Source organism: Pollicipes pollicipes, unplaced genomic scaffold (assembly GCF_011947565.3).
Source record: "Pollicipes pollicipes isolate AB1234 unplaced genomic scaffold, Ppol_2.1 Scaffold_4740;HRSCAF=5597_pilon_pilon_pilon, whole genome shotgun sequence".
Taxonomy (NCBI): domain Eukaryota; kingdom Metazoa; phylum Arthropoda; class Thecostraca; order Pollicipedomorpha; family Pollicipedidae; genus Pollicipes; species Pollicipes pollicipes.
In genome coordinates, this window is record NW_023596545.1 from 20,704,254 (window position 1) to 20,712,016 (window position 7,763).

Sequence of the window (7,763 nt, forward strand, 5' to 3'; positions counted from 1 at the left end):
TGCTGTGAGCTGCGGGAGGTGTCGGGGAGAGTGAACTTCAGCTGGCTTATGTGGGCGCGTCAGGTGCGTAAGGTCCAAGCTGAGAGAACAATCACGTGAGTGAGAAAAATTCGCATGGGGCGCTGTCGGCAATTGCAGCACAGGTGACTAGAAATGCCGTCAGTTTGACCACGGCCGATTGGTAGGCGGTAGCGGGCGGTTTCGGCATGGTGCGCGGAAGCGGCGTCATGCCTGGGCTGTGTGGTCAGCGCCACCTGCCGTCACGACATCGGGCAAGGGCTGCGTGGCACGGTGCTCAGACTGGCTGTCGGGTCGATGACCAGACGCTGTGGCTGCCATTCTCAGGGGTCGGCCGCCTGCAGTCACATGGTATGTCTGCGCTTTTAGGCCGTTCGGGTGCGCGGTGCATTGTGCTGGCAGCGACCCATTGTGCCGTCGGCACGCTTAAATGGCCCGATCCAGCGCCTCATGAACCCATGCATAAGCACCGAGCCGTGTCGACTGTCATGATTGGCTGTACATACATCGCCTGGTCGAAATTAACACGTTTGTTACCTGCCATTGACATCGCTACTTGAGTGGATATTATCACATGGCAGCCAGAGAGGAGATTAGTGGGGTCCTGATGCATGGTCTTGCACACCTTACGGTGAAGCACATGATTTTGGAGCTGCATCCGTAATTAGACGATCATGCTGATGACATATGATCACCTGACGTTATCAGGCCGTGCGATATATGCCAATGCCAGCCAAGATCGAGCCCTACAGTGCTGGCCTGGCCCTCCCGATATACAGCTATCGGTCGCCATCGATTCGGCTGACAGCCATGGGCGCGTAACTTTACCGTTGCAGCTGGCGCGATGTCAGACAGCCAATCCCGTCGCCCGGACGGGTACAAGGCGGGCGCCTGGTGCGGTGCATACCGCGGGGCAGCTGAATACAACGGCACAGGCTCCGAGTGTTGCATGGAGGCCGGTCGGGCCAGGCAGCCCACGCTGGCCAACGTTGCTGAATGTTCCCTGGAGTAGACACAACGTAGGCATCTGCGTGGTGATCAAATATGACGTCAGCGGCCGCGCTAAAAGCCGGTGCACAGAGCCAGTACAGCGGGTGCCGAGTCTTGAACCGCACACTGGGTTCCCCGGGGAGGGCATGGCGCCATACTTTTAAACGTTTGCGCTTCAACCGTCCCGCGGTCCTCTCCGGTGTGATGAAGACTCTCCGGCGTGGGGACTCTCCGTCCCAGACCAGCGGATTCCGCCCTTCCTGCCAGGGTGAGAGGCAGGCGGCGCTATATAGCCTCAGCAGCTGAGTGCGTCGTAAAGCCCCAATGACATGGCGCACACACCACACGAGGATTCGCGGCCCTCTCCGTATCAGACCAGCGGATTCCACCTGAGGAGTCGCGACCCTCTCCGTACCGGACCGGCGGATTCCAACCGAGGAGTCGCGACCCTCTCCGCATCAGACCAATGGACTCCATCTGAGGAGTCACGGCCCTCTCCGCATCAGACCAACGGATTCCACCCGAGGAGTCGCGACCCTTTCCGTATCAGGCCAACGGATTCCATCCGAGAAGTCACGACCCTCTCCGTATCAGACCAGCGGATTCCACCTGAGGAGTCGCGACCCTCTCCGTATCAGACCAGCAGATTCCACCCAAGGAGTCACCGCCCTCTCCGTATCAGACCAGCGGATTCCACCCGAGGAGTCGCGGTCCTCTCCGACGCCAGGACTCTCCATCACGAACCAGCGGATTCCACCCGAGTAGTCGTTGCTCTCTCCGACGCCAGGACTCTCCATCACGGACCAGCGGATCGCACCCCGAGAGCTTCGACCCTCTTCGGCTTCAGTACTCTGTGGTACGACCCGCCGTGTCGCGGCTGCTGCCGCCCGTGCCGTTCGCTGGCGGCCTCTGTCCACCGGCCGTCAGCCGCCGCTGCCGACCGCGGCAGCGCATGCGCGGAGGGGGTCGGGCCGGGGGACCGGGAGCGCGAGCAGGGTAGTCTGCGGGTAGATCGGAGGTTCTGGTGTTTCGGTGCTCAGAAATACACATTGTTCCGCGGTCAGAACAGTCTGCGTCACATACCTGGGCCTTTTATGGCGCGTTCCTTGCGCCCAGTATTTTGAAATATGCATAAAGGCTTTTAGAAAATGCATGAAGACGCATGATACGGGTTATTTGAGTGCATGCCTTAGCTTGTTTAATTCGAAAGAACTGTTCGGAACCGCTGCGGGTCAAATCTTCATATATCAAGCATCAAACCATCGAAATACATTGAAATTATAACGCTTTACGCGCATTAATCCTTGTGGAAATGACCTTATTCTAGTACACAATTAAGCTTCCACCTTGCGTCCCTCGGGTATCTGCTGGATGGTAACAGCTAAGAGCGTCTTACTTCGAAACCTGTTTCCAGCACTGGTTGGTCCATTGATGCCGTTAGAAATAGCCGCGACGGAATAATTAAATGCGGTGAGTTTACGCGTAGAACAGCCAGAAACTTTTCAGGGAGCAGCGAATCGTGCGTGACTGCTAAATTGCTCAAAACCCAACGCCGTTTGCTTTATGTAACCTCTGCGAAGTGAGGTTACAAGTGAGGTTTCTTCACACTCTGGAGCATTGTGTCCAGTGCATTGTCGGTCAGCACGTGACGGTATGGATAAAAACAAGAATGCGCTAGTATGCTCGGGATCGATGGTCATCAACAAGAGCTGCCAGCGCACAGCACGGTGCTGGACATGGCCGATGCCTGAGTCCAACGGGAACCTGGACGCAAAATACTGTTGCTCGCCGCTATTTGGTTTCAGGTATGGGCGCATTAGCACTGCATGTGTACACTCATGGGTACCTGATGACCTAAGTAGTCTGTGCGCCCTAAAACCCCAAACATCAAACAATGAATGCCTGTGAATAATATAGCCAATGATATAGCCACTGCGCGAAACCGTAAACAGGGACTGGCCACTGGCTTGGCGTCCTGTCCTCCGGCTAACGCGGACACGTCCTCAGTTGCAGCCCAACGGCAAGCTCCGTCACAGTCGCAATGCATATTGGTGGAGGACGCGCAGGTCACGGGCACAGATCGGTGGAGGAAGAGGCAGCGCGCAGCGTCGGCGACGTTCTCGGTTGTCGCTTCTCTCGACGCGCGATTTTGGCAGTGCAGCCAGCATCGGGACGGTGCGAGCCCGCGCGCTCGGTGGGCGGCGGCCTGCCGCGGCACCTTCGGCGTCGTCGAGAACCACCCCGGTGTCAGCTGACGCACGGAGCGCCGCCTGCTGCCGGTCCGCCGTCGCCGTGTCGAGCCCCGGTCGCCTCTGATCGGCCGTTTGTCCGGCAGGTGGCAGCACCGGCGACACCCGGCGCGGCACATTCCGCTGCCAGTTCTGCGGCCGCATCTACAACCACCTGGTTTCGTTGGGCCAGCACATGAAGCTCCATAAGGGCGACACGACGTGCCACGTCTGCGGCAAAGTGCTCTCTAGGACCACGCAGCTGCGCATCCACCTGCGCCAGATTCACGGCCTCTGAGCGGCGTGCGGGGGGGGGGGGGGGCGCGGCCGCCCCCTCCCTGTTGTCCGGCCGACGTCGGGGCGGACGGGCGGCCGTCTGGCTGTGTGGACGCGGGCCGTGGGCTGCCGAGGTCCCGGCCGGGGACGGCCGTGTGCAAAGAACAGGGATGGGGCGCGGTCGGCCGTCCCGGCGACCTCGCTGCAGGCGCGCGCCTTTCTGAACGTGCGTCGGTCGCGTACGCGCCCAGGGTTTCGATATTTGTTCAAGGGAGAAGCGGCGGCGACTTGCGCCCTGTCGTGACGTCACGCTGGCTGCTCAGACTGGGTTGGGATCATGCATGTATGGTTGATCCGTTGTGATTGGGCAACGGGGATCATGGTGTCCATTATTTTCGACGGTTTTCCCCGTCGGCGGGGGGGGGGGGGGGAATTGCCTGACGGCGTGATGCCGATTCGTTCTCGTTTGCTCACTTCTCGCCGGTTAACCGATGTGTAATGTCTTGATGAAGTTTTGCCATATAGTTTCATCGTGCGCGTGGGGAAAATCAAACCGGTGTTGAAAACGCGGGTGTTTCTAACGCTGTGGCATTTCTGGATGAACACCTGTACTGATTTGTTTTATGTGTGTTGCACATGTTTGCTGTGCGGGTGCAAGACAATGCATGTATTTGCCTAACTATCGTGTTTTAATGAACATTTATGGCTTTACTGTTCTGTCCGTCACCTTTCTAGGCGCAGCCGGCTTTTTCTTTCATTGGTAGCTTTGATTAACTGTTTTTGCTTTGTTATAGTTACTTTTAGTTGCATAGGATTTCGTCAAGCAATTTAGAACTTGATGGATGCCTGCGATCAGCGCTCATGCTAAGCAGTGGTTGTTACATGCGCCCTGAGCCTGGCACCCGATAGTGACACTCCCGGCGAGCAGGTGAACTTCGAAGCGAAATTTTAGCGTATTGCATTATTCGTCACGGTCCGCACCGCCCTCTGAAGTCTCCTGACCTGCGTGTCCCTGCTACTGGCCGCAGATCATTTCAGTTTCGGACAAAAAACGGGCACCTTAAGCCTCTCAGACCCACCCCGCCACGAGTTGATGGATCGGGAGAGTATCGGGACGGTCAGCGACAACGACAAACCTTTCTGTAGATGACTCAGTGGGCTCCACAGAATGTAGGGAAACCTGAGCTGGAGGCAAGGAGCGCCGCTACCAGCCGTCCTCTGGTGTCTCCCGCGGTGCACGTCCTCTGTCGTGCGGGTCCGCGATGAGAATACATGACGAGGGCAGCCAGGGAACGCGATGTCGCGCGGATGCGACATGGACTGAATGGCGACCATCTGCAGAAAAGCATGCTTTGGCAACTGCAGATCACTGCCATAAGCACGGCGATTTGCAGTCTAGGTCGGTAATCTGCGCCATCGGTGGGAAAAGTCTTGGCGGCGACAAGCTCCGCCGTTCGCGATCCACAGCTTGCCCAGGTTAGATGTCATTTGTTTACCAGCTCCTTTCGTACCCCTTGGAAACCCAAATAGCGGGTGGAACCATTGTCCATTCACCAGGATTTTCGACATCAGTCGGCACTCAGCTGAACGGAAGCCGCTCGGCCCCACGGGGGCACCGGCTTCGGTCGATGTCGGGGACTAGCGCCCCCTCGGATCCCAGCTCCGGTAACGGGTGGACAGCGCAAGCTGTTCCTCTCGGGGCGTAGCGACCCTGCCGGTACGTGAGCCCCTGCTCCTTGTCCCCCCCCCCCCCCCACATTACCAGTACTCCCGCATCCGGCCCTATCACCATTCCTCATCCTCGTTTTATTGGGGTGCCGTGCCCCCTCGCCCACGCCCCCGGGTTCATCGGATCCTGGTGGCTGAGGGGCGCGTCGTGCGGGTCAGTCACGGCACGTCCCAACACTCCACTTTGGCCAGGATATTCGGGGGCGTGGGGGTCTCGTGGGGCCCCACACGGGTCTAGCGGCTTGTCACTCGCGTTGCGGTTGGGTGCCCTTGCGGGCTTCCGCTTGGGGCGCCTGACCGCGCGCAGCGGCTTAAGGGGTCAAGGGGTGGCGGCGCTGAACCACGGTCAGGACGGGGAGGGGTCTCGCCGGTTACACCTGGCCGTGTGGGAGGCGTCGTTCGCCCCATATAGCACCGGGGTAGCCCTGGCGGTGACCACCTCCCGAGGGAGTGTTGGGCCGTCCCCTAGTTGGGCTCCGTGGTAGGTGGGGAGCCCCGGTACCAAATGCTTCAAAAACTCGCATGGATTTTCACTCAACCAACCCCAACGGAAATGACACTTCGGCTCAGACGGCTCGGCTGACGACGATGGACGACCGTCCCTCTGCTTCGGCGGAGGGACGAAGCGGTCCTTCCGGCACTGGTGAGATACCGCTGCCACGGACTGATTCCCGTTCCACCCCGTTGGAGCGGACGAGAGGTGGGAGAGTGGGAGTACCGGGGACTGCCGGGCAGGCTGCTCGGTCTTGCCCCCGGGTTCTTGTGCTTGCCATTAGTGAAAAGGATTTGTCCAGTTTGTCGCCATTTCAGCGGCGTTGCGGATGTGATCGGCTTGGGAAGGTAACGCGTTGTGACAAGCTTAGAAATGGAGCGATCGAGGTGGAGTCTTTGAATGCAGCGGAAGCGGAAAAGACGATGAAGGCAACCTCGTTCACATACACAGTCAGGGATAAAGATGGAAGGCGAGACGTCACTTTACCTATCACGGTGACGGCTCACAAAACGAAAAACTTCTCTCGCGGGATCGTTAACTGTTTTGACCTGGAGGGTGTCAGCGAGGAGGATATCGTGGATGGTCTGTCTGGTTTCGGTGTCATGGAAGCTCGTCGGATCAGAGTCAGGAGAGGAGAGTCACCTGGTCCCAACAAACAACATTATCCTTGCTTTCAACCGTGCGGATCTTCCTTCAGAAATAGTAGTCGGTTACGTAAAAGTGAAAGTTCGTTTGTACATTCCCAACCCTATGCGCTGTTTTCGGTGTCTTCGTTTTGGCCATACAAAAGATTACTGCAGGAACAAGCCGTCTTGTGGAAATGTGCGGAGACTGACCACACTAGCGAGACCTGCAGCGCCGTGCGACCGAAGTGTGTTTACTGCGACAAAAACCAGATTCCGCACACGACATTTGACCGTGCTTGTCCGGCGTACTCTCGAGAGAAAGAGATTATCTCCATCAAGTGCTCCCGACGCATCTCTTTCCGAGAGGCACGGGATATTTACCATAGCTCGCATCCCAAAGTGTCTTACGCGAGTGCAGTGTCTAGTTCCCACTCAAACGTGGTTCATCGTGAGGTCAGCTGGGACCGTATGAACTTGACGCAGCTCATCACTCTCCTCCAGTCATTTGGGTTGACCTGCAGACCGGCAGCGGGTTCGCATGCTTCGCCTGCGTCCGCGGCGCCCGCCGCACCGTCGGTAGCTGCGGCGCCGGCGGCCCCCGTGTCGCCGGCCTCCCCGGTCGGAGAGACACTGGAAGGGAAGGGTGGACTCTGGTTGGTCGGGGTCGGGAGGGGGGCCGGGGTCTGGTTAGTCGGGGTCGGAGTCTGATCCCGAGCAAATCAGACACGTTCCGGGAAAGAGGCGCCGACCACGGCGCCTCCCCCAACAACCGCGAACCGAACTTCACCTAGCGAGACAGTGATGGAGGCCTTGCGGCGCGGTGAGGTGGAGAAGAGGCCAGGCGAGCGCGTCTGGTCGAGCAGGCGAGGGTGGCCAGGCGGTCCTCGGGGGGCTACCGATTCCTCTGCCCCGGCGGGGGACGGCGAAAAGTCTCCTCCCGTGGGGTTTGCCGGGGCGTCGGTGCCGGCGGTGGCTGGCGGTGCGCCGTCCTCTGCGGTGGCTGATGGGAAGCCGTCCTCTGCGGTGGCTGGCGGTGCTCCGTCCTCTGCGGTGGCTGATGGGAAGCCGTCGTCCTTGGGGGGAGCACTTCCACGCCTAGCAAGCGCGTTGGGCCGCCGCTTGTTCCATCCCGAATGGGCGCCCCGCCGCCTCCTCCGCCTTCCGGTGCGCCTGCTCAGTCCCCGCCGCCTCCGGCGACCCCGCCGTCGTCCCCGAGGCGGTTGGAACCTCCTTCCGCCCCGGGCCGCCCCGCTAAGCGCGGATTGCCCTGGAGAGGCTCGCCGACAGACGAGGGAAGTCCGCGAGCGCGGCTGAAGTTTCAGTCGGGCTCGAATGAAGGTCGTTCGAGTTCTGCGGACGGGAGGTTGCGCCGAAGTGGAGGTGTGCACCCTCGGGTACACTTCA